This window comes from Cebus imitator, unplaced genomic scaffold (assembly GCF_001604975.1).
Source record: "Cebus imitator isolate Cc_AM_T3 unplaced genomic scaffold, Cebus_imitator-1.0 Scaffold189, whole genome shotgun sequence".
Taxonomy (NCBI): Eukaryota; Metazoa; Chordata; class Mammalia; order Primates; family Cebidae; genus Cebus; species Cebus imitator.
This window is the reverse complement of record NW_016107504.1, coordinates 3,880,006-3,906,098: the sequence shown is the minus strand read 5'-3', so window position 1 is coordinate 3,906,098 and position 26,093 is coordinate 3,880,006. Positions and strand designations below refer to the sequence as shown.

Below are 26,093 nucleotides of genomic sequence, written 5' to 3'. Positions count from 1 at the left end.
AAGTCCTTGGAATTGCCTTTGGACTTGGTATCTAAGGGTTGTCTCCCCATTCAAGTTATCATTTCTTCCAGGATAGGGACTATGCAATACCCCTGTTGCATATCCCACAAGCACCAGCACAGTGGTGGGCACATAGAAGGCACTCAATAAACTATTTGAGGTCAGGCTCAGCTTGAGGGTCCTGATTTTTCAGCACCCTCAGTGTTTTCGGCAATCACTGAGGCAGGTCTTGGAGCCACAGCTGACAGGTGCTCACAAGCTCACAGATGGCAGTGCTCTGCTGGGGATGGGCCACCAGGCCAGGAGGTTGAAAACTTGCTTCCTGGACACAAGTCTGCCACTGACTGTCTGGGTTATCCTGTGCAAATCTTTCCACCTCCCTGAACTGCAGGGTCCTCACCTGTAAAATGCTGCCCCTAGACACATCTGAGGATGCATGATATGGCAGCTGTGAAAGCTCTTTGCCAAAAGGCTGTACAGGAGTGAGGTGTTGGTAATTTCAAGTGCTGGGACTTCACTCACTTGGAAACATTCAGGAAGTGGGAGTGGGGAAAGAGAGAGCAGGGACTTGCATATCCAGGACATATGGGGGCCTATATTTGTTGTCCTCCTGCTTAACAGTATTAGTGATTCAAGCTGGTGCTGCCTGTGGAACACTCTGTCTTTCGAGATCCTCAGGGACAGGAGGGGTTGCAGAGCAGCAAGGCTGCAGCCAGCGCACAATACAGTGAAAAATAGAGTGATAACAATGAGGTGCCACGCACACAGGTTCATACACATGCATTTACACTCCTGACAGCCCCCAGCGCTGCCTCGCAACAGCAGCTGGGGCTAATTACAGCCAGACAGACAGTGCCTTCTCCAGCTCTTCTCTTGAAGCTATCAACCCTCCCTACCACCACCACTCACCCTTGGGGATTGCCTGATCTCTCAGAAGGGGTGCTGCTGATGCCACAGCTAAGTGCCTAGAAGGAACCTGCTGGGGGGTGGAGTGGTACAAGGGAGTAGGAAGCCACTATGCGGCTCCCCGTCTTGCGAGTGTGGGTAGAGAGGAGGGGACGAAATGGAAGAGAGCTGGCTGAGATACAGATGCAGCTTTGTGTTAACAGATGTGCTCTCCTGGCAAGAGGGAGCCTAGGCACTTAGCCCCTCCCTTCTCCTTCATCTGGATCCACCCAGGGATCCCCTCTTAACTCTTCTCCCTCTTAAATCCCCAGCTTCCTTTTCAACTCAGTATCTGGCATTAAGTTCAAGAAATGTTGAATAAACATTCAACATTCATCCATGAATGGGTGAATAAACACATAACCCTCCCCAAATCCTTACTACTCCCAAGTCCTGTTCCCATGACACAGGCTGTGATGACTCCATAAGCCCTTTTCTCTGCTTTTCTTTCTCTATACTCCCTTTGGACTGTGTCAACTCACACCTATGTGCTTCTAACTCCCAAATCTCTCCTGGTATCCCAGACCTTGCCAGCTGTCTAAATGTTCCATCTGCTCCTCAAACCTAACATGCACCACATGTTGAGGAGTCTTCAGCAATGACTTCCCCAGGGGTTTTCTAGCAGTGAATCCTGGTCTGTCAAGGGCATATGAGAAAGAAGGGCCTGCTGCATTGCCCTCAGCAGGACAGGTGCATTGAACATATTGGCAAAGTCATCAAGGCAAACTTCTGATCTTCACACCAGGGTACCAAAGTTCTTCCCATCACCCTTTTAACTGTCAGCCCTCCCTGCCGCCCATAAAAAAGCCAAATTAAGAATGAATTGCCAAGTTGGAGCTAACTGCCCAATGGGGGCTTCTAACTGGAACCAGGCAAATTGTTTATGTAATGAAAAGCCCTTGAAAAGGAGCCCATGTGAACTGGTGAGTTATTTCTTCTTCAACATTGTCTCTCCTAATCCCCCACTCATTGCTTCAGAATCCTGGTATTCCTTCCACATTCATCCCTCATCCAGTACACACACACACACACACACACACACACACACACACACATACACACACACACAGCCTTCTCCTCATTTTCCTTCCCATGAACCTTCACTTCATGTTGGAGCCCTGTCCGCATGATCACGGCAAATCCCCAGGTAAATACTGAACCAAGATTGGTGTAAACTGGAGATACTATTCTACCAAAGAAGTGTTAGACAGAAGGCCCAGAATGTTTGCTGAGAGTTCACAAATTTTTTCCTGATCTTGGCAAAGACAGAAAATGAAGCCCCCTTTCCTCCGAGTCCTCCTACATTTGGAGAGCAGCCAAAGGAATGGGTTACAAACAGTACCCTTTGGTTCCTGACAGTCTCAAGGCCTGTGAAGGTAAAATCCAAGTTTCTTCATTCCTTTTCTCAGGGAGTCTTGAGAATCATACACTAGTACAAATGCAAAGTATCATTATAACCAGCCATGTTATGGCCACAGCTACACATTTTTAGTTTTTAACACGAGGTGAAAGATTTCTCACCAATTTCAGTTTCACATACAAGATGCAAAGTAATTTATTCAAAGCACTCCTGTGTTTAATTTCAAAACATTCATTTCTTCACTCAGCAAATCTATGTTGCACATTTCAAAGAGCTGTAATTCATAGTTCCTGCTTTCAAACTACTCCTTTTCTAGTTGGGAAATGAAAACCCTACATACAAGGGTTAACTGACAACACAAGACCATGCCAAGTTCCTTCTCATGGCTGGTGTGGCCTATACGGCTCTCATAGTTTCGGCAGTACTGAAAATTTCCACTCTAATTGCTTCTGTCACTACTGTCGATCTCTTCTCTAATACAGGGTAGTGCGTAAATGTGTTCCTAAGGTGCCTGGGTTTATATCTGTGTTCTGCCATTCACTAGCTATGTGATCTTAGCCAAGTTATTCAGCCTGTCTGAGACTAGTGCCACCTCTGTAAAGTGAAGATAATAATAGTCACCCACCTCACAGCGCCATAGTGAGAGATAAATGAGTGAATACACACAAAGCACTTAGAATGATACCTGACACATAGTAGTTGCTCAATAAATGTTAATAATTATTATTTTCCTGGTGTGGCTACTGTTCTTTGTTAATACCAGAGACCACAATTCTTATTGGGCTTCCAGGAGAAGCTGGTAAAGTGCTGTATTCATTCATCCATTCAATCAACAAATATATGTTGAGCATTTACAAGTCCCTGAGTTAAACCCTGGGGTCATATAGACAAAGAAAACATGGCCCTTGCCTTTAGGACTAAACAATTTACTGGAAGAAGTCCTGGATTAATAGTGCCCTGATGCACCTGGAAGAACCAAACACAAATCCTCCCCCGAAGAAGACACCCACAACCTGGTTTTCATAGGATTACCAAGGATAAAGTCAGGTTGAACATGAACTTATATTCCAAAATTACAAAGCACACGATGAAGCCAGAAACAATGAAAACAGAATCAGGTCCTTAAAGATCTCAGATATTGCAATTAGGTAATATAAAATATAAAATAAGTTTTACATGTATTAAAAAACAAAAGAAGATTTTGAAAACATTAGCAAAGAACAAGATACTCACAGAAAAATAAGATTTTTTGGCCAGGCGTGCTGGCTCAAGCCTGTAATCCTAGCACTTTGGGAGGCCAAGGTGAGTGGATCACTAGCGATCAGGAGTTCAAGACCAGCCTGGCCAACATGGTGAAACCCCATCTCTACTAAAAATACAAAATCAGCCAGGTGTGGTGGCACGTGCCCATAATCCCAGCCACATGGGAGGCTGAGGCAGGAAAATCACTTGAACCCAGGAGGCAGAGGTTGCAGTGAGCCAAGATCGCGTGCCACTGCACTCCAGCCTGGGCAACAGAGCGAGACTCTGTCTCAAAACAAACAACAACAACCATAAAAAAAAACCTTTTTATTTAAGTATCATCTTTTTACAGATGGCAAATTTAGGGTTCAGATAAGTGAGGTGACTCCTTCAATGTTACATAGGTTATAATGAAGGATTCAAATAAGTTTTCAGTGTCTGCTGGTTTTTGGCAAACTCAGTGACTGGAGTTGTATTATTTCTTCCCTGAGTCATTCAACAAGTGAGATGATTACAAAGTGCTATGCTAGGTCTGAAAATAAAAATAAAATAAAGATGAACAAAACAGAGTCCCTGCCCTCAAGTAGCTTAAAATTCAGTAGAGAAACAAGACTACACACATATAAAAATAATTATTAATATCAGGCTGTGTGGTAGAAACTACTGTGGTCTGGAACAGTAGGAAATGAGACTTGAACAAGTCTTGAAGAACAGGGTGGATCTACAGGGAAGACAAGCTTTGAACTGGCCAGTGGGGTAGAAGAGATGGAACAGCCTGACAAAAGCCATGGAGAAAGTGAACCTACAGAGCAGTTGAAGGAGGAGCAAGTGCATTTGGCCAGTGTGCTGGATACACATAGGGGCAGGCCTGTGCTGGCGCATAGGACCCTGTACTCAGAAGAGCCTCATACATCGTTAAATGCTCTGCTTTGCCACCATCTGGAAATCCTCGATTATTTTTTATCCCAGGGTTCCACATTTTCATTTTGCACCAGGACCCACAGATGATGTGGCTGGTCTTCCATAGGGGAACGTGGGGAGGTGTGGTTGGGAAAGCAGACCACTCTTGGGAAGAAAGGATCTGGAATGCCACATTGATATTTGCCCTGCAGACAATGAGGAGTGACTGAAATTGTTTGAGTAGGGGAGGGATAGGGTGCCTGTGGTTTTAGGAAGCCACATCTTGGAAAGGGGTGAGTGTTCAGATGGAATCAGAGAAAGGAGAGTTGGGAATTCATCAGGAGGCTATTGCAATAAAGCAATGGGGGCCTGGACAGAAATAGTGGCAGAAGACATGGAGAAGAGGAAAAGGTCATCATTGATTAAGTTATTCATTCTGCACATGGTTATGGCTACTGAGTACCTGTAATGTGTTAGTCATTATGCTAGGAGCTGGGATATAGGACTGTACAAGACTGTATCCCCAAACTCAACTTACTTACAGCTCAGTGAGGAAGGCAGATAAGTAAACACACTATGGTACCCTGATAGCCCCGTGTGCTAAGGGCTAGGATCAAATTACATTTAAATTGTTGCGAGAGCCTAGAGAAAGGGTACCTAATCCAGACAGGGCACAGAAGGTCACTCCAAAAAGAGGGAACAAGATGTACAGAATCATGGAACACCTACTGTGTGCCAGGCTGGGGATCCTAGCTCTCAGACTGGTAGAGGAAGCAGAAAGCAACCAGAGAAGAACAAGACAATGTGTCCAGTGCCATGATGTGGACACTGTGGGAGTACAGAGGAGGGGCGTCGAACCCGGGCTGGAGGGGCAGGGAAAACTGTTCCTTAAAGGTGTCCTCTGAGCTTTGTGTTGTAGATGAGAAGGTGTTAGCTGGGTGAAGGGAGGGAGGAAGGGATGGGCACAGTGGTGGGAGTGATATGTGCAAATTCACAGAAGTAAAAGAGCTACATATGTGGCTCTATGAGAATTGTAAATGACTCCCTATGATTTAATTCTAGAATGAACAAGCAAAAGCATGATGGGGGAGGGGAGGATGGCCAAAAAGATAGACGTTAAATGCCAAGCTAAGCAGGTAGGACTTCATCCTATAGAGCAATAGTTCTCAGCCTTGACTCTATATTAGAAGAACCTGGGGAACTTTTAAAAAAACAAATACCTATGACTGGATCCCACCCCTAGAAACTCTGATTTAATTAGTCTGCAGGAGAGATATTAGAACTTTTAAAACCTCCTTCAATTTATTTGAATGTGCAGCCAGGACTGAGAATCATGGCTCTAGGAAGCCAGTTCTCAAATTTGAGTGCTCATCACAATCACCTGGAGGGTTGTTAAACACAGAGTCAGGTGGGCACTTGCAGAGTTTCTGATTCAGGAGGTACTCTAATGAATAGGTATTCTTTTTTTTTTTTTTTTTTTTCCCAGCAGCCCAATATAATAGGAGTGCAGAGCAAGATTTAATTGATTTAAGAAAATAAAGGCATTCTATGTTTCTCACTATCCAAGTTCATGAACCACGACCCATACAACAACAAGGTCTGACTTTCAGAGAAGTTAACATATTCTTACTTTAACAAGTTGCCAGAGATGCTGGTGTTGCTGGCCCCGGGACCCACATTTTGAGAGCCTCTAGTCTCAGGTGTTGTGAGCCTATTTACAAGTGTTAAGTGGAGGGGGTGGAGGTGTGAAATGATATGATTTGCATGTTTGAAAGATCACTCAGGCCACTTTGGGGAGAATGGTCACAGAGGGGAAAGGAGAGAAGGTGAGAAAACAGGAAGGAATTGTAGGAATCAAGGCAAGAGATGACTGCAGGTGGGAGGAGTCCTGAACTGAAGCCCCGGCAGTAGGAATGGAGAAAATGGATCACATTCAGGGAATGCTCAGGAAATACACTTGGCAAGGCTTAGTGGCTGACTGAATGTAGAGGTGAGAAATAAAGATGAGTGAACTACAACTCTTGGGTTTTTGCCCTGGGCAACCAGTGACTCTGATTTTACTGGGCATAGTGGTTGTCATAATAAAAAGTTAAATGTGTTACCAGGCTTAGGGTAGGCCATGGGAGAGGGGGGCATTTCTGCCCTCAAATCTCATAGCAATAGTACCAGGGAATTCAACAGGCATCTCTCATTGTCCACTCAATCCCTATTTTTAGCACCAGGAGTCCTCACATTGACCCTAATCAACTTGGGACTCTCTGCGAAGTACTTGGAAAGGAAAAGGAAGATGGTGGCTACCCTGACATGATGACCACCCACCCAAGCTCCAGGTACGAAGCCTGTTCTTCTGGAATTACTCTAGGTATGTTTACTTCATTCTTTCATCATTTTAACAAATATGTATAGGGCTGCTGCCTAGAGAAATTTTAAAATATTCATATGCCATATCTCACACAGAGGTAAGGAATTCATATTTCCTCTTACATAACCAACAAAGCAAATGCAGCTTAAGAATAGCCTGCAAAAGAATTCATTCCACATAGACTTAAAATGTTTAAAAATGAGCAGTTTTCCAGTGCATCATTGGTCGTGACTATTTGTAAGTCTCCTCCGTGGGCAACTAGACTGCCAGCAATCAACAAGACCAGCAGGAATGATGGATGGGATAATTGTCCATTAGCGTACAGATAACTTTTGTACTGTGGGAGGGTTCGGCAAGATAGAGACATGATAGATGGCAGAAGAGTTAGCTAATATAATAGGAGTTGCAGCTCCATTTCTGGTAGTAACTATTCTCTGGCTGAATCGATGATTAATCAAAGACACATTCTCATTTGAAACACTTTGCTCACCGGTGCACAACCCCCGCTTTAGGTTAAATTTAATAGCATCATTAAAAACTACTGTTCAAGACATTCAAATTACTTCTCTCTAGAAGAAACCAAGCCACAATAGAGAGTGCTTTTGTGAGCCCATGGAGGGCAAAGGCCATGCAGGGCATGTGGAGCAGACACAGAGCACTCAGTAAATGTTTGTTAAAGTGACGTGAAATGAATTAATACATCTGTCCATTCATTCATCTGTTTATTCCTTCAACAGACCTTCATTAAATATAGGAATTAAAGAGTTCAGGCTCTGGAACTAGATGCTTTAGGCTTCAAATTCCAGCTGCAAGCAGCTATATGATCTTGAGCAAATGACCTAGCCTCTCTCAGCCTGATGCCTGCTCTGTGACGTGGGGGAAATTAGTACTTGCTCCTGTAGAGCTGTGTGGGGATTAAATGAATTAGTGAGTGTTTAGTACAGGCCCTGGCCCATAGTGAGTAGTCACTATAGGGCAGCTGTTATTATATTGTTGTTGTATTTGTTAGGCTAGGCCTCTCTCAAGTAACTAGGTCATTTGAAGAAGCAAGAAATGACAAGGCTTTTGGCCAAAGCTGGTTTTCATTAAGGTGGTTATATATGGTTCCCAGCCCAGAGCCCCACTACCCTAGGCCTGCCATTCCTAGCCTGGTGCCCTCCTGTGGCAGCACAGGCTATCTCTGGGTGGGTTGTGGTCTCTAGAGAAGCCTGAGAAATTGTGGAGTGGGAAGGTGAAGAAAGAAGGTAAGAGCTGGCCAGGATACAATTATCCATCAACATGCAACCACCCCCCACACCCCCATCATTAACTCCCTTTCTATGCTTTCTATAGCTCTTCCTGGCAATATTTCTACCTACGAATTGCTATTTCTAATGTTTATCCTCTTGGCTCAGCTGAACAATACTATCCTTGATTTTGATTTTATTTTTAATTTTCAGGCGACATAGTAGAGAATACTTGACTTGGGAGTTGGGTCAGGAGGCAAGGGAGGCGATACAACTCAGTGATTATAATTGGATTCTGACATAGAAACAACTGGTCAGTGAAGAGCTGTGTGACCTAGACATTATCTAATGCATCTGAGCCTCAGCTGTAGAAAATGGAAAGTGAGAATACTGGTTGTCAAGACTAAATCAAAACCACCTAGCATACTGCCTGGTTAACAGTAAAATACTCAATAAATGGTGACTATGACTATTATTTTGAGATCCTTGATCTGGAAACAGAAGCCTAGAGAGATTAAGAGGACAACACTCATGTAGTTATTTGGTTGCAGAGCATTCTTGCTCCTTGTTCTCACTACTAACCCAGGCCTGCCTCTTTCAGACCTTTTACAGAACCTCATATACACATACTCTGAGATACTATTTATAATTACAGGTCACGCTTGGTTTTTTGCATGAGGTAGATTTAATAAATTCAAATGTATTCTACCCATAGCTGTCTGCCTGGAAGATCTTATGAACAACTCCAGGGCAGGAGCCATAGTTTGCTCATGTAATATATGCTCAATAAATGTTTGGTGAGTGAATGTTAAGCTACCTGAGTTATGGATGTTCCATCTCTCTTGTGTTACATTACAAGCAGTGCAGAAAAGTGGAATGGGTGCAATAGACTGATGCAGGCCTGGGTTTGAACTCTACAGCTGGTAGCTGGGTTCAAAGCACCTAAGAGTACTGGAAAAATGCAGTTCTGGATAAATACAGGAGAAAGAATAGCAGTAGTAATAATGGTAGTAGCAGCAGCAATAGCAGCAGCGGCAGCAGTGGTAACTATTAGCAAAAAGTGGAGTAAGAAAACTTTCGTAAGGATGAATTTTGTTCTCAAGAGCTTTAAGGGGTCCAAAATGTGCTATGTGGAGAAAGTATAGTGTAACTGACTGAGATAAACCTGGGTTTGAATTCTGGCTCTCAACTTACTGTGTCTGACCTTGCATTATGTTTCCTGAGCCTCAGTATCTTCATTGTAAAATTCAGATGATAGTACCTACCTCACAGCTTTGTAGTGAGGATGAAATAAGATATGGTATATAAAGTATATCATAGCATAAGACCTCGCTCATAATAATGTCTCAAAAATGCTATTTGATGAATTAATGAATGTGTATCTTTAGCAAAATGTCATGAAAAACTACAGCCACCCTTTAGAGTCTGCCTGAGAGGAGAAGGAGGAAGAGACAATTCCAAATAAGAACTGGCTCAACACTTAACCACCTGTCTCTTACCATGCAACATGTAATGTCGAAAGTACTGGAAAAATTAGTGTGATCAGAACAAACCATTCCCACTGAATGCATAGAGAGAAGGTGTTGTTTCACATCATAACCACATAGTTGCTGGACCTGAGAGAGTCCATCAGAATGTTAATAAGTATTTGAAAATACAAGTATAGTGCCCAACACATATAGAATAGTTGGTCATCTTAGTTCCTTTCCTGCCCTTCTCTGAAATGGGTAGAAAGAAATACACCACTAACCAACAAAGCAGCAACAAAAAAACTGAGTTAAAGTGGTTGAGAACTGATCATGGCACTGACCTTACTGGACTGACCCTTCACTCTTGGCTCTGGTATGACCTGCCAGCCTGGAGAGCCTCTCAGGCAACCTCCGTCTCCCAGGTTCAAGCGATTCTCCTGCCTCAGCCTCCCGAGTAACTGGGACAACAGGTGTGTGCCACACCCAGCTAATTTTTGTATTTTTAGTAGAGTCAGGGTTTCACCATGTGGGCCAGGCTGGTCTTGAACTCCTGAGCTCAGGTGATCTGCCCGCCTCAGCCTCCCAAAGTGCTGGGATTACAGGTGTGAGACACCCCGCCTGGCCTCCTCTTTCCTCTTTACGAGCCTGAAGGGTACAGGACACGATGGGGTGGGATCAATTCACAGCCTAGGCTACAAAAACTGTCTTTTCTCCTGTTTCTGTTCTTTGCCCCTCAGCCCCTAGTTTTGTTTGGACATGCACTAAGAATAGCATTTAGGATTCCTGCGTTCTCTGTCTCTTTTTTAATGTTTGGATTGGCTGTTTGCCAAGGCAACTGAATAAATAGCATTTTCAAAGAGCAGGTGAGTTTGGGGAAGATCTCTTATCTTTTCCAATATATTAACTCCCTGCTAATTAAAGCCATCAGAGACCCTCTTGGAAAGAGCAGATAAATTCTCCCAGGACTTCCAAATTAAAGTTCCTACAAGAGCCCCAACAAGGTTGTCATTTTTAAGGGAAAAATACCCCAGGTGTGTTAGTTGCTGCTAGGAAATCTGAGAAGTGACCTGCAGGTTACATTTCTGATGTGAAAACCACTTTATGTTCCACGTAAGCAACTGTTTGATGTGTGGCATGGTAGTAATGGGTGTGAACCATCTGATTTTAACCAGAATGTAGGTGATTTGCTCACACTGGGGAGGACACGTAAATATGGCTTTGCCTCCCAGTCTTGTATCTGGCCCAGACATGCAAATTCCAGTCTGCAAACTTATTCTTCTCTTCCAGGATTCAATAGGTTAATGTCAGCAACTGGCAGAGGTCTGCCTGTGGTTACAGTGAGTGGCACATGGCAACAGGTAACGACAACAAAAGGCTGCCAGAAAAGGGAGCCCAGCTTGTCTGAGGGCCAGATAATGTGACTTGCCAGTCAGGGGAGGGAACAGTTCCTGGTTCTGGGCCATTTCTAGAGGTACAGAGAACAGAACCAGGAGAAACCTGGACAGGGAAAAGGAGATGACAGCTGCCATTTGTTGAGCACTTACTCTGTGCAGGCACTGGGCCAAGTCTCAGTGTGTTCTCTAATTTGATCCCAGGAAGAGCCCCATTTTCCAGAAAGGAAAACTGCAGCCATAAGGCAAAAACAGATTAAAAACTAGGAACTGGGAACAACACAAATACCAAAGCACCCAGAAGGCAAAGCAGTTGGAATCAGTTGCCAAGAAAACTTCAGAAGCCTGTGTTCCTTATAGCCATGGCCATTGGGATTTGGAGATTTGCATCCAAGCCACTCCATTCCTTCAGCTGCCTCCTTTATTGGGTCAGCTTTTCCTGTCACACCTCAAAGTGTTGGCAAGGGCAGAGAGCTGGTTTGGCAAGGACCAGAACCAGAAGAGGGATGAACAGGTGTATGCAACAGATTCCTTTGAGGAATACTTTAATGGCCATATGCCATAAAACTCCAGCTAGCGTGCCAGTGGAAGAAAAGGATCGATGAGTTGCAATAGACAAATTGGCACATATATTTGAGCTTTGTTTATACTTCTATAATCGATGTTACTCATTTCCTTGTGTGAAACTAAGATGTTCTGCCATCAGTAATACCTATCGATAAATGCAAATATGCTTGAATTTCATTAGCAGAGTCCCCTGCTTAAGCATACTGACAACTGCAATGAAAGCACAGGCCCTACTGCAACTAGCACACAACAGAAGTCGCAACACAACTCTGACGCGTGACTTGTCTACATAGTCTTCCCTCACAGACATTAGGTCTCATTTGTTCTTGAGCCAAAATTGTCTTTGGCTCTGATCAGCAGTTAGTGAACAAATGACACTGTGTTACAGCATCCTGCTACTAGGGTGTACAACTCCCACATGCATGAAAAGCAAGCATCTCTCACCTTCAGACTGCTGTGCCTACAAGCAGCAAAGTCCAAGAGCATGAAAAGAGTTAAATCTTGCTTGGTCCCTTGAAGGACTAGAAAGCATTTTAAAGGTGACATACATCAGAGTGACCCATTTACACTGGCTGGGCTGTGTAATGAAGTCAGAGGGGCTGGATGAGAACCTTAAACAATGACAACACAGTTGCATTCCCAGCTGTGTTAAATGACCAGCATATCATGATTGCCTTTTCACGCAAATATCAATGACATAATCCTAACAGGCTTGCAGCTCTCTCGCTGGTGTAATAAAACAATGACCCAATTATTTTCAAGGGCTGAGGCAGCAGATGCAATGACTAGATATGTTGTGCAGGGCGCTGTGTGTGATGGACAGGGCACAGTAGGGCAGCAAACTGTGTGCCGAGGATCAGAAACCTGCCTCCCGAGCCAAAACTCCTGCCATTCATCTGGTCGGTATAAAAATAAAGCCATTCAGTATGAAAGTTCCCACTTGTTCTCACAACGGAGGCCAATTGGGAAAATGTGGTGCAACACTGACTAAAGCAAATTCTGTTTAAAAAACCAGCCGCTTTGTGGATATTTGTTTATTTATAACGTCCCACCACCACCTCCCCCACACCCTGCCTTGTTCTGCAAAGGATTTGAGATGGGATTGGAACACTGAAAGTTTGTTTAAGTCCTAAACAGGTCCAGCTACTTTTTAGACTGATGGCAAAAAGAAAACTTTTGGATCAAGTGCCTTGCTCTGTGGAACACTGCTTTGGTTTTCCTGGTCAGAGTTAGTCCTCCTTGTACCCTGTGGTGACAGTGACCTCTTCCACCAGAATACCCTTGTGCCCAGTGCTATGCTTGACCAGGGAAATACCCATAAGCCCCTAAGCCTGAACCCTGAAAATATTAAGGAATATGGATTCACTTACTCCCTCACTCATTCGCTCATTCAACAAATATTCCTTGGTAGCTATTCCAGAACAAGCTCTCTTCCAGGCACAGGGGAATCAAAAGTGAAAAGATCCAGTCTCTGCACTTGAGAAGATCCTTGTCTAGTAGGAAGGATACACAAGTAAACAAACCCTTATTCTACAATATGGCCAATGCCATGGTAGAATTGTGCCTGGTGGTGGCATGGGAGATACAGGGTAACATGAGGTAGGGTCTACAGGTGGCATAGATGATTTAGTTCGTGGACTTGAACTCAGACTGCCTTGGGTTCAACTTTTGGTTCTGCCTCTTACTAGCTATGTGACCTTGGGCACTTAACATCTCAGAGCCTCAATGCCTTCATCTGTTAAATGGAGCTAATAATAGAATTGACATCATTGGGTTATTATGAGGATTAAATGAGATGATCTGTGTAGAACACTTCGAACAGTTTCTGGCACATAGTAAATACCCAATAAAAATTTAGCTTTTTATGCTTTTTATTTCCTTTGTTTAATTTTATAAGACTGTGTCTGGCGATGAGACTCCAAGGACTGGTTTCTAAAACAGAACTGTTTTCAACAAACTCTTCCCTTTTAGCCTGATTTTTTTTTTCATATGGAATGACACAGTTCTGCCATAATCTTTCCCTAAGCAACCATATGTCTGGCAAGAACCCCAAGAAGAAAATACTTCCCAGATGGTTTTGCTTATGTCAGCCTACTATGTGCCAACCACCACTCTAGAGGAGAGGGACACATTGCTGAGTGACACAGACAAGGTCCCTGTCCTCTTGGAGCTTACATTCCAGTAGGAGAGACATACCATAAACAGAAAAATATAAATAGACATAATTACTCAGAGAGGTAAATGGGGTTAAGGAAGCATTGCTAATAAAAGGAATGTTAGAGAGGGACACGAGGCATCTAACTGTGGGTGGTCAGAGAAGGCCCATGTCAGGAGGTAGCATTAAACTGAAACTGAAAGGTTAGGAAGAAGCCTCCCATGCCAAAAGCAAGAGAGAGGGCAGTCCAGGCAGGAGCATCTGCAAAGGCCCTGGGGCAGGAAAAGACTCTGAGAATGTTCCAGAAATGGAAAGACTAGTGCAGCTGAGACACACAGCCCTGGTAGGGAGGAAAAGCTGGTAGGCTTATTACATGCATTTTGAAGCTGAGGAAATGGAAAGCCTAGAGAGATGAATGGACTTACCCACAATGCCTTGCACATAGTAGGCACTCCATATGTTGTAGAATGCATGTACAGTCAGCAGGGTGGGGCTGAGGCCCTTTGCCTTCCAAATCGAACTGAGATTTCCCACCACAACTAGGAATCAGCTACCCAGGGAGACTGCAACATACAGTCGTTTTTGTTGGTGAGTCATAGGCAATGCACATTAGAGTGTGGGGTCGAGTGGCCCCAGCTGCTGCCTGTGTGTGCAAAGGGCGGGGGTGGGCTCAGTCCGTGGCTGAAGCTTTTTCGCATGTTTATGATGAGCTGAAAGCACTCACTTCTTAATTTAAAATACGGCTCACTCATAGACATACAATTCAGCAGCTGGGGAGCTGCCAGGAAATGAGACCAAGTGTAGAAAACTGGAGGATCAAGAATATCAGGTACTCAGCTCCGTTTCCCAGCTCCCATGGGCTGTCTCTGATCCCATTAATGTCCCATCTTCCCTGACAAAGTCTGGGAGGTCAAGACATGGCTGGGGACCGTGGCAGTTTGGGGAAGGGAGGCCTCGCCAGAGCCCTTGACGCCAGCTACACTGATTGCACCACCCGGCCTTAAGCTTGCCTGCCTTCCTCTTGTTCGTGTTCCTTAAAATCTGACGGCTGGGAAATCTCATTTGGCCCCATCACAAACTGCCTGTGCTGGCTGCTGCTTTTCCTGATTGTGTGTATGTTGCCTTTTCAACCACATGGGGGCCTCTGGCACACACTTGAGGAATTGAGTTGTTTTGTATTCACGGCAGCTCTCAGTACGGTCGTATGTACACAGTGAGAGTCTCGAGTGTGTTTGCTCATGGGTTGCAAGATAGTATCATTTGAAAAGCCTTTAGGGCAGAGTACCTGCTCTTAATTAAAAAATAAGAACCTCAACTTGACAAAAATGTGGAAGACCATGGAGCGTATCTCTAGTTTACTTCGTATTACTCCTCTACACCCAGAGTCCCCTGCCTGCCCGCTGGATGATCCTACAACGCCTCAATCAAAATGTTCCACAGCTCATCTCTTTGGGTTATTTGCTTAGAATATCCCTTCTGACTGGGAGGCCCTCTCTCCCAACTCTACCAATCATAACCACAGCTCACCCTTCAAGGCCAAATCTAAATGCCATATCTGGTATTAAGCCTTTCCAGGCACAATTCATTGCTCTTGCCCCTGAATATGGCAGCCTGTGTCTACCTCTTTTATGGTACAGGCTGGTGGACTGGAATGACCTGGTTTCAAATTCCAGCTCCATCACTTCCCAAGGCTACCTCAATTTTCTCTTCTAGAAAAATGGATAACAACATAGCCTAAATGGGATGTTGGAAGTTGCCTATGAAATAATATCTGCATCCCACTTAGCACAAGACTTGGCCTCCAGAGCCCAGTAAGTGTTTCTGTCATAATCATCTTCTTCATTGTCTCTGGGAAACAGAAGAATGGAATGGTTTCAGGACTGGTTTGGTCACTTTTTAACCATGTGACCTTGGACCAGTCTTTTCCTCTCTGAGGCTCTGTTTCCTCATGTGTGTAAAATGAAGTGATAATAATTTACCCGCCTCCATCACAAAACCTGTTGGGAAGATGCAAAGCCATAATAATGTACGCAACGTAAACTACTCAGCACAGGGCTTATCACATAAAAATGTGCTTATTTGGATCTACACACCCCTACAACCTAGAAAACTCCTTTAAGGGCACAGACAATATTTTACTTATCTTTGCATCTCTTGCTGCCTAGCCTAGCCCAGAACCTCTGCAGCTGGCAGGCCCACAATAAATCATTGTTGAATTGAATTGAAAACTCAAACCAGATGTGCCTCCTCCCCTGTCAAATGAAGCTTTCAAGCTGGTGGGTGGGGTCTGCTGCCTCTTCACTCCCCCTCCCTCCAAGCTGAGCAGCCGCCATTGTCTAGGTCTGGCTCAGGGGAATGAGGCAGTGCTGCAAGGAGGGATTTGGAGTGGGGAAGGATAGATGAGACTAGGTGGGATAGGTGGGGTAGGGAAGCGCACTCTGTCTCTTCCTGGTGACCCCAAATAGACTGCTTTGAAAGGTGCTATCCTGAAATCCCTGTTGAATGAAAAGTGGTGATGCTCCAAAAGTCCTTCGCCACCCAGCATCTAGTTGTGGAGGAAACCCCGCTGTCCCCCAAACACTGAAAATTGGAAGTAAATGAAGATATCAGGAGAAAGCTTCCTCTTCCTTTAGCAGAGATGGTGATACAGACGTTCACAGATGTTCAGTTCTGAAATCATGAGACAAGAATTTGAAGCTTAGTTCAGCTGGTGCCATGGGCATGCTCTAACCACTGGGAAACCTTGCCTCTAGGCGAGTCTTGCTATAGAAGGACGGAAGTATGTATTTACCGCTCCTACCAACCCCACAGGACCCTTAGAAGCAGAACGTGGGGCTTTAATGGTGGAAAATCCTTTAAAAAGTACAAACCTGTTACAAAATTATAAAAAGAGGCCCATGTCTTCAGTGTTTCTGAGCCAGACCTGTGTAGACAGGGCACAGGCGGTAGCATGCTAACGAGCACAGACTCAAGGTAATGGGTCACACACCTAAGCACGGCCACCTGGATTGTAACTCTGGTTCTGTCACATGCTAGCCTGACTGACCCCAGGCAAGTGATTTAACCCCCCTGTGCCTCCATTTTCTCACCTGTCATATGGTATTAATAATAGTACCTCCTCACAGGGTTGTCTATGAGGAGTAAATAATCTAACATTTGTAAAGCACTTACCATGTACCGGGCACACGGTAAACATTAAACAGCTGTTTGTTAAATAAAAATAAATACATACCTCTGTCCCTTTGTAGCCAGACTAGTCTAGAGGTTCTGTTGCCAAATGGTTGTTGCATGTCTATGGAACCAGCTGAACTCAGCTACAAATCCTGGTCTCATGATTTCAGAGCTGAGCCTCTATAAAACTCAGTTTGACCATCTCTACCATAAAAACGGTAACAGTCCCTTCCCCACAGGCAGTTGAGAGTTTTAAATGAGACATCTCCAAAGTATAGAACACAGTCCCTCACCATGGCAGTGAGTAGGCACCCAGTTAAAGCAGAGTATTCATCCTCTGAGTCTGCTTCCCATTTTTTGCCTCCTCTGCGTTAACACAAGATATGTAGTTTTGGAAATCTTGCAGCAGTAAAGGAACAATTTCATCATTTTGCCAATGAAATTCCTAAACATTTTATTCAAGAGACAGAAAAGGCAAACGTTTTTGGTCACTTCTAAATCAATGAAGCATGGGCAGTCAGTTTCCCCACTCAGCCAACCTGATTCCCAAAGCTGCAGAAGTCACTTTGCAGGACAAAATTGAGGAATGAATATTTTACTGAAAACAAAAGCTATCTTTGTTTGCTGCCCAGCTTTGGGAGAAAAAAAAATACCTCAACCCAGGAGCTTGGAAAATTCTTAAAAGTTCTCATTTTATTCCAGCAAATACAACCTAATTGGCAAGATTCCTGACCATGCAAACCTGATTCATAATGAGTCACCTTTACCCACCCATCTCCCCACAGCACCCAGAACCCAGCAGGGTACATTGGGCATCAATACATATTGGTTGTGGGTTCCTCCATGAAAGCCCCAGGTTCCATTTCTACAATGTATGCTACATTGCTGAAACAATCCAAAAGCAGTACTAAAGAACATTTTGAAAATGGGGGAAAAAGCATCCATCACTCACCAGTCTAACACAACTCTTAATTTTGTGAGGAAAGTTCTCTTCCAGTCCTTATCCACGTGCGGACGTATTTTTACAGCACTGTAGTCATAGTTTGGAAAAACTGCAGCAGCTTCAGCCAAGAATCAGATACCATACAGCTCATGTCACTAAACTTTCCAAGTGAGAACTTTTTCTTCCCTCATTCACTCCATTCATTCATTCAGTCAGTCATTCAACAAACATGGATTTAACCAGGATCTGGTGCTATGGCCCTGTGGAATACAGAGATGACTAAGGCACAATCCTAGTTCTCAAGCTGCTTCCAGCTTAATGGGAAAAACAGACAAGACAGCAGGAAATATAACACACTGGGATAAACATGAATGCTGTGAAAGCACAGAAGAGGAGCATTTAAGCTGGGCAGGAAAGGGTGTGGAGGATGGGGAAGCATAATATATACAGAGTTAGGGTCAAAAAAAAACAAAAGAGTCATCAGGTGACCAAAAATAGTTCTGTGTGACTGCATGGGCAAGTGGTAGTGGATGCAGTGAGAAAGGAATGAGGGGGCCAAATTATTAAGATCAAAAGTTTCGGTTTCACTCTGAAGACTGAGGGAACGCTTTAGAAGGACTTTAAGCAGAGTAGTAGCACAGTCAGATGTGCATTTTAGAAAGATTGTCCCAGCAACAGAATGGAAGATAGATTGTAGGGCAATCTATGAGATGAGATAGGTAACAAGGGAGCCATTTAGCAGCTTATCACAATAATTCGTCAAGATAAGAAGGGTCTAAATGAATGAAATGGCTTCTCCACATATTAACTGCGTGATGTTAGTGAGTGACTTAACCTGTCTATGCCTCAGCTTTCCTCTTCTGTAATGCAAAAATAACAAGAGTATTGCCCTTGCAAAGCTGCTGGGAGTATTGAATGAAATACTGCATGCAAAGTACCTGGCACAGTGGCTGGTACCTAGATGACACTCAATACATGTCAATTCCCCTTTCTCTTCATCCCTTTTCCTCTACCTCACCTTTCCTTAAATGCTGGCATGGTATGGAGCATGGAAGTGACCGAGGATGACTCTAACCCAGCCAGTCTCACTGCAGAGGGCAGTGGAGAAAGTTTGCAAGTGCTGTTGTCAGGACAGTTACTTACAAGATTGTTTAGGTGAGTCGAGGGCCCTGCTGAGGTTGGAAACTATGACTTTCTGGTGGGACTAATCAACAAAGTGATGGGATTTTCTTCAGCAATGCTCCTCCATCTGGGTATAAACACAGAGGAGGAAACTGTCAGTTAAATTTATCCAGACTTGGGATTTTGCCTCATGGATGCAGCAGAAAGACATAGGGCAAGGAAGTTGGAGATATATGCAAGATTCTGAAAGCAAACAGATCTGACTTCAAATCCTATCTCTGCTGTAGGACTTTGGGTAAGTCACTCAACCTCTCTGAGCCTCAGTCACCTCATTAAAAGGAAAACCACAGTAGTACCTTCCTCATAAAGTTATTGTGAGGATAACATGAGATTACTGAAATGATGTCATAAGATGGGTAGTATATGCCTGACATATACATAATCGTTGTTATTCTTATCATCATCATTTTCAAGGATGGAGAGGAAAGGTAGTAAGGTGAGAGGGGCTGATGGGATGGAAGAAATGGATAGAGGGGGCTCAAAAGCCTAGAGAGCCTCCTGAGGTAAAAAGAAGAGTGTTGAGGCCAGCCAGCAAGATGTAGATGGTAGGGGGTTCTGACTGATGATGAAGCATGGTAAGGCCGAGATGAGAATGTGTCCTGTGCACGGATCACGGATGTCCAACTCACCCAGAATGATGTCAGGACTTGGGGTGGAGAAGACAGTGAGCCAGACGTCAAACTCTTCGTTGAATGTGGGGGTAGGGGGTTGATCAGGAGGGGATGGTTATAAAGAACCATCAACGAGTAGAGAACTAGCCAGATGGCATGAGAAGGAGGAGTTCTTGGCTGAGGACGCAGGACTAACAGCCTGGAAGCAAACAGGGGAAAGCTAGAGCACAGACCCCACCTCCCAGCCCTAAGGTGCTTGTAGTGTGGGAGTGTGGACAGTGTCCACTAGAGGGCGCTGGTGGCAAAGCCGTGAGCTCCGCCGTAAAGACATGTTTCAGCACTTCCAGGCCCGGGAGGTAGACGATAGTGTTCTGTAAAATTTATCTAGGGTGTAGGGGGAATTGTTTACTGCAAGGTGGGGGCTTCCAGAGGGTGCTGAGAAGAATGAGAGAGGGCGGTAGTGGGAAGGTGGATGAGTCGGGGTGACGGGGATGGGAGCACCGAACAGCATGAGGATGGTATGGGAGAGGACAGATGACGAGCAAGGAGGCTTAACGTTTGAGCTGTGGCCAAGAACTGGGGGATGTGAAGCCTGGTGGGATTAACTGTCCTCGGAATTCCAAATGGAGCTTTTTTTCCTCTTTACATCTTTTGTTTATTATAAAAGTAACACATGCTTGTTTCAAACAACTCTAATCATTGCTCAAGGGAAAATCTCTCTCTCCGATTCCACTCCCTAGTGCTGACAGTCTGTATATCCTTCCAGACTTTTCCTGTATGTGTAACATATAATACCCTTAACAAAAATCAGATCCTACTATACTTATTCTGCAGCTTGCTTTTGTCACAATACTATATTGGAGATATCATTGCACATCAGTATATGAAGATCTAGTGTCCTTATTGGTGGCTACCTTGTCATTGTCATTATTATTCTAGTAGTTGGAATAGGGATGGGTAGCAATCATTAAATGCTCTGTGCCAGGTCCTATCTGAATATTTCATATGGATTCTCTCATTTATTCTTCACAACTTCGTGAGTTGTTATTTTTCCCATTTTACAGAGGAGAAAAGGCACAGAGAAGTTAGAAACTTGGTCAAGGTCACATAGCTCATAAAAGCTAGAGGAGGAAGTCAAACCAAGGCGAAAACTCTTAATCGTTAGCATTGTAATGCTTACTATGTCATTATTGGGATGTATTATAAATGATTTAACCAGTACTTCACCAAGGTCTTTTAGTTTTTTTCAATTTGTTCCTATTTACAAATAATGTGTAAATGAACATCCTCATGCATGGAGCATTTTGAAAAGATAAACTCCTAAAAGAGGACTTGCTGATTCAAATAACTTTTCAGGTTGCCCTCCAGATACACATCAAGAGTGAAAGAGTGTGCCTGTTTCACCACATTCTCACAAACCCTGGGTTTTAGTGACCTTTTTCATTTTTTCCAATCTGAGAGGTGAAAACTGACATCTCAATCATCTTTTAATTTGCATTTCTTAAATATTACTGATTAATATTCCTTTTAATATGGCATAGACCCTTTGTGTTTCCTCTGTGAATTGCCTGTTCATTATTCTTTGAGCATTTTGCTAGTGAATTGTTCATCGTCTTCTCAATAATAGAAGTTCATTTATTCATTCCTTTAACAAGTATTTATTGAGTACCTACTGTATGCCAGCAACAGTCTAGCACTAGAAATACAATAGTGAGTAAGCAAAGCCTGAGCTTTCATGAAGCTGACAGGTAAGCAGAGGAAATAATAGATCAGCAAATAGTTAAATAACGTCATTGCAAATCTTGATAAGTGCTGTAAAGAAAATAGTGCACTTCTTACAATGGAGCTGTTGGAATATTCTGAATAATAAATCATTGTCTCCCTTCTATGTTGTGACTTTATCCTGGTTTATATGTTGTCTTTCCACTTTGCATGAGATTCCGTTCACCACACTCAAGTTATTGAATTTTTGCATAGTCAAATCTATCATTCTTTTTCTTCATAGATTCTATAGTTTTCTTACTGCTTTGCAAAGACTCCCTGCCTCAATATTCTTTTATGCCTTCTTCTAATCTTTTGTTTCTCTTTTTCACATCTAAATCTGACCTAATTGGATTATATTTTGGAATAAGGAGTGAGATAAAGATTCAGCTTTATATTTTGGCGGCAGGATGGCTGTCACAGTAAATGGCACCGTGTATTAAATGGTGCATCCTTTCCCCCAGAAATGGTGAGGCTGAGGTCCAGAGAAGAGACGACCCTTGCCGAGGGTCATGTAGCAAATCAATGGTGACTAAACTCTTCCTAGATCTTAGGGCTCCTGACTTCCGTGCCAGTGATACACAACTTAACTTATCACAACTCCGTCCTCTCATGCACTTGAAAGGTCTTCCCTGATCCACGCCAAAGTTCACTGTCTGCAGCCACAGCATTTATCCTTTCCAATAGCTCCCTGACTTCTCTTGCTCAAAGATACAAGTGCTGTAACCCATAGCAGCTCTGCTACTTGTAAATAGGCAGACACCTGCTGATTCCTGCTGAAATACCTCACATTGGGGCAGCTTTGAACACAGAAGACTGGAGGCAGAAGGCAGATAGATTTGCCATTTAGGAACCAAAATATGAAGTGTCTAATTTTAAATAAATAGATTTGGCATTGTTTTCATCCAGTTGCTGATGGAGCAGCTGCCATTGTGGAGCCTTTCAAGGAGGCTGCCTTGAATTATGCCAGAGTGATAAACTGGTAGCTTAGAGGCTGCCAGGACTTGTCCCAAGGCCCCAGCTACAACAGACCTAGGATCCAAAAGGTTATCCTGAAAGGACAGGTGAGTACTTCACCACCCACGCAGCTTGACCTCACATCCCATTTCACTTAACGTTTCCCTTCTCCTTCCAAATTTCCCAAAGCTGTGGACATTTTTTCTGTAGAAAGCTGCTATCTCCAGGAGACAGGCATCTGGGAGAGCATCTTCAGAGAAAAAGAAGAGTGAAGTGGGAGTTGAAGTCATTCAGCCTACTTAAGATAACAATTTTTAAAAGCTCCTATTTTCCCTCAGTTACCAGGAGATTTTCGGTCAAAGTGTTCGAACAAAATAGGTGGATAATTACCTCCATTATTTCACTTGGCTTTCCATGGATAGACATCATCAAAGTGATTGGCAAGTTCTTCTTGTCCTACTAATCTTGATGGGTATTTTGTTGATTCACTTCCAAACTCTCAAGTAAATGTATTGCTTATAATAAGGAAAAACAACCTTTAACATGCCCTCTATCCTGTACCTCTAGGCAGAGTAAGCAGCAGCTTGTACAGTGAAATTCAAGGTCCTTCTTCCCACACTAATAATGTCAGATCGTCCCATCACCAATACAGCACAGAAAAAACCCTGAGTTCCATTTCCAACTCTGCCATGACTTGCTGTGTGACCCGGGGCAAGTCATCATCCCTGTCAGTGACTCAGCTGGCTATGCATCAAACGAGAAAGTCAGTTTGAGTGATTTCCCTAACTAGATTCCTCATCAAAATCACCAGTGATACTGTTAATAATATGCAGATAATCCAAGTCCCCATCTCAGACTTACTGAATCAGACTGAAGATTAGGAGCCACACTGTATCTGTATATCAGCAGCATTCCTGATGATTCCACTGTGCAGCCAGGTTTGGGATCTAGTGAACCAGATGACCTCAGGGTCCCTTCTGCTCCTGACAACAGGTGGTTCAGTACCTCCCTCTGTACTCATGTATCATATCTCTAGGAGGTGCTGCCCCTGCCTTTCATGCTAAGGGGGAGCCCATTCTCTCATTAGGAGCCCTGAAGGCTTTAGCCATTCATTTGTCAGATATTTATCAGTCACCTTTAAGGACAGGACCCAGAAGGAAGGGGTACGCATATTATTGATGGAATCAGCGGAGTAAAAACACAAACACAAACAAAACAAAAATAGCAGCAGCAACAACAGAAAAATGGGGGGAGCTGGATCTGCCTGAAGGCTAAGACAGCCTGAGATCCTACTGGGGGCATGGAGGTCATGGACAGATTATACATACAATACCTGAGCCTCGTTTTCCCTGGTATCCTCTCTGTCTTGGCCAGACAAAACAATGCAAAGAGGTATAGCCAAGCTGGAAAACAGCCCTCCTTTTAAGTAGTGAGGTCTTTGGGCCCCTACAGTTGATACCAGCAAGTGAAAATGTAAACACAACTCTCTTCACCACTGGGACCATCTGACGTCAGTCCCTCGGCTCCAGCGTGTCTCGAGATAAGAGGACTGTAAGAAGCCCTGGGCCTTGACATTAGAACACTCTAGCTTTGATGCAAACTCTGAACTACAGTTTCTCTTCTGATAACTGGGATCCTGCCCTCTTTTGGTGATCAAAAGTCCCTATCTCCTGCCACTTTTATATATCCCACCATGCGGACCTACATGCCTGACTCCAGCTGTGTGCTTGCATCCACATTCATTATTTATTATTTATAAGCACCTCAGTTAATTAGGCCAAATGGAAGCAAAACAGGCATGGTTCTGGCCCTCACAAAGCCATCCGGCTAGCACAATGGTGTTCAACCTTATCAGACTTAACATCCTCTTTTAATAATAAATCTGCTTTTGCTTCACCCTCTATCCTAAAATTAAATGTTTAGATACTATAACCCACCTATATGCATAAGTTCAAAAAGATAGATATATATCCTGCCACATAAAGAGGAAATGAAAGCAACATATGGTAAAATACCATTTATTTAACTATGTAAATGCTCACACAGGACTACATTGAAAGATTAAATGAAGTAGTCAGAAGCTTGTGCCTTTATATAGAATTCCCATGAATGCAAAAGTTATGGACACAAACTGATATGCTGCATTGATTATTCTAATTCCAAAAGCAACATCACAATTGTTGACATGATTTCCTGAAACGGTGAATGCGTTTGTGTGAAGCTCTGTAACCATGTAATCTTCCATGTCCTTACAGAATAGTTCATTAAAACTGTCGGGTCGGGGCGGGGGGAGCAAATCCCTTTGTGCTTATGTATAAAACATTTATAGTAAAAGTTCGGATAATTAGAAAAGCGGTTTTCACCTCCATGGAAGTCCAGCATAACATTCAAAAATCATGCGGGATGCTGGATTATTTTTCATTTTGCAAGTCTGTCGTGAGCTTTGGAGAACATCTAGCATCCCCATTTCGTCTACTGAATGCCCTCATGCATTTTCCAAAAGTCCTCTAGGGGGCAGTATTGTTTCAGTTGAGAGCCACGATCCAGTCATTCAGCTTCTGTAGAACTGGGGTTTTGTCTGGTTCGCCCCAGGCTCCCAACTCCTTCACCCATGCCTCCAAGGACTGGAGTTCCATCCTTGTTACCAGCATCTGGCAGGACTCCTAAGCCTCACCTGCTCCTGCTCAGTTCAGCTAGGCTGGGCAGGACTTCTACTTCCACCAAAGCCAAGTGCCTCTCTAAATTGCAACCTGTTGTTACCACTCTCTTTGGGTGCCCCACTAAACTCAGCTGCAGTTGAGCCTGCTGCTCCATCCAAAGAGGGTGTATTCTGTGGTATATGTCACCTCTTTCACTCTGCACCTCCAATCTCCAGCCCCTCACGTTATCATCACCCACAGACCTAGACTGTTGATAGTCAGCAGAACAGGTCCAAATACAGCAAGGTTTGAACTTGTGCCTCACCAGAACCCTGTGGACTTTTGCCTGCAGCTAGATCCCCTTCTGACATTGAAACAGGAAAGAATTATCTTCTGCAAATAGAAAGAAAAAAGCCACCTTCTTTTGGGGCCTTTCTTCTACCAGCCTTTAAATAGCTTTCTTGGCCAGGCACGGGGGCTCACACCTGTAATCCCAGCACTTTGGCAGGCCGAAGTGGGCAGATCGCCTGAGGTTGAAAGCTCAAAACCAGCCTGACCAACATGGAAAATCCTTGTCTCTATTAGAAATACAGGAAAAAAAAAAAAGCCAGGCATGGTGACACATGCCTGTAATCCCAGCTACTCGAGAGGCTGAGGCAGGATAATCACTTGAACCCAGTAGGTGGAGGTTGCAGTGAGCCAAGATCACGCCATTGCACTCCAGACTGGGCAACAAGAGCAAAACTCAGACTCAAAAAATACATAAGTAAATAAATAAATAGGTTTCTTGTCAGCCTCACACAGATAGCCCCAAACCATTTGAGAAGACAGCCCAGCTCCTTGCAAAGCACTGTAGCTAAGATTGGGTACTCTGGAATCAGACGGACCTCAGTTCAAGTCCAGGGTCTCTCTCATACTGTTTAAAGACAAAGAAATTCGCTTAGACTCTCTTAACTGCAATTTGCTCACCTGGAAAAATGGCAACAATAATGAATGTCTGTAAGATGCTTAGCCCAGTACCTGCCACATAGTAGTCCCCTAGTAATGGTCATTTTTTATTATTCTGGCAATCACATGGTATGTGCTGAAAACTAGCTTCTGCTGACCTTATCTGTCCTCTCCTATATATTTCCACTGTATCTTCTAGACCAAGGCAGAGTTTTTTGTGAGGCTCACTAGAATGAAACTACATCCTGGGTTGAAGTTCCATCA

At 43.8% G+C, this 26,093-nt stretch overlaps 1 protein-coding gene across 1 annotated transcript in view; it reads right to left on the bottom strand.

Annotated features, from left to right (window-relative positions):
* The window catches only part of RTL9 (retrotransposon Gag like 9), a 44,835-nt gene extending 21,916 nt beyond the window's left edge, over window positions 1-22,919 (bottom strand). The window contains exon 1 of the mRNA XM_017546507.2: window positions 22,633-22,919. The gene's annotated coding sequence lies outside the window, so the exon portion shown is untranslated. The remainder of the gene's footprint in view (window positions 1-22,632) is intronic.
* Window positions 22,920-26,093: the final 3,174 nt, after the last annotated feature.